This window comes from Hipposideros armiger, unplaced genomic scaffold, assembly GCF_001890085.2.
Source record: "Hipposideros armiger isolate ML-2016 unplaced genomic scaffold, ASM189008v1 scaffold_300, whole genome shotgun sequence".
Classification (NCBI taxonomy): Eukaryota; Metazoa; Chordata; class Mammalia; order Chiroptera; family Hipposideridae; genus Hipposideros; species Hipposideros armiger.
Window position 1 is genome coordinate 927,691 of NW_017731650.1, and position 1,072 is coordinate 928,762.

The 1,072-nt window shown below is 34.4% G+C and overlaps 1 pseudogene; it reads left to right on the top strand.

The window, feature by feature from the left end:
• Positions 1 to 308: 308 nt before the first annotated feature.
• On the top strand, positions 309 to 1,056 carry LOC109391709 (KATNB1-like protein 1 pseudogene; annotated as a pseudogene).
• Positions 1,057 to 1,072: the final 16 nt, after the last annotated feature.

Below are 1,072 nucleotides of genomic sequence, written 5' to 3' on the forward strand. Positions count from 1 at the left end.
ATTTAATTTTTAATCTCTGGCATTGAAAATGAATTCAAGCTGATATCTTGACAGAAATATAAAATAAAAAAGCAGAAATTAAAAAGGTAAAAGTCTGAAAAGACAAAGGAAATAGAAGATCTTCAAAGAGGAGGTTTGCTTAAATTTTTAAAAACAGGAAATAAGGAAAGGGAGCTGACTTCTGTAGAGCATGATTTAGATAAAACTTATAAACAGAACATTATAATACTTTTATTTGAAAAAGATGTAACTACTGATCAAAACAATGAGAATGAGCAATATTATTATTCACAGCTGGGAGAGGTTAAATGAAATTCCTACAATTCTCTAATTTCACCAATTAGAACATGAGGGAAGTGAAGAAATCTCCGAAACAGTTGGCTACTTACGTAAATGGAACAGTTGGACAAGCCCTGAAAAGCCCAGACAAACTACGTAAGGTGATGGATCACAGAAAGAAAGTTTATCATTTTTTCCCAAATCCTTATTACAAAAAAAAAAGCAGTCCCCTAGAAGTGGGTGCTGTGAAATGACACATAGAGAAAATGAGCTGGCTTGTGCAGGCCACGTGCCTGAAAAATTATACCATGATGGTAGAACATATTTGTTTAACTCCAGTGATTCTGGGTCTTCACAGACAGGAAGCCCATCATCAAAATACAATGTTTTTGTTTGTTTGTTTATTTTTTCCTGAGGTTTCTCAGGACCATGAAACAATGGCACAAGTGTTGTTCAGGGGAATTTGAGATTGAATGTAGCTTTAACTTTCTGGAAAAAGAAAAGTATAAGTGAACTTGTAGCATGTTTTGTGAGGATAAAATACCTTGGAGTGGTAGTGGGTTGCCTTCCTGGGCTCACCGAAAGTTTACTGGAAGAAAAACAATACATCTCACTCCGCTGCTCTGTAGACTTACTGCCTCTAGTAAAATCACTACTGAAAAGCAAATTTGAAGAGTATATAATAGTTGGTTTGAATGGCTTCAAGCAGTGGTAAAAAGGTGGTGGTCAGAACTACCATTCAAAACAGAAATTATAAATGATGGAAATAATTCAGATTTTAAAACCATAATTA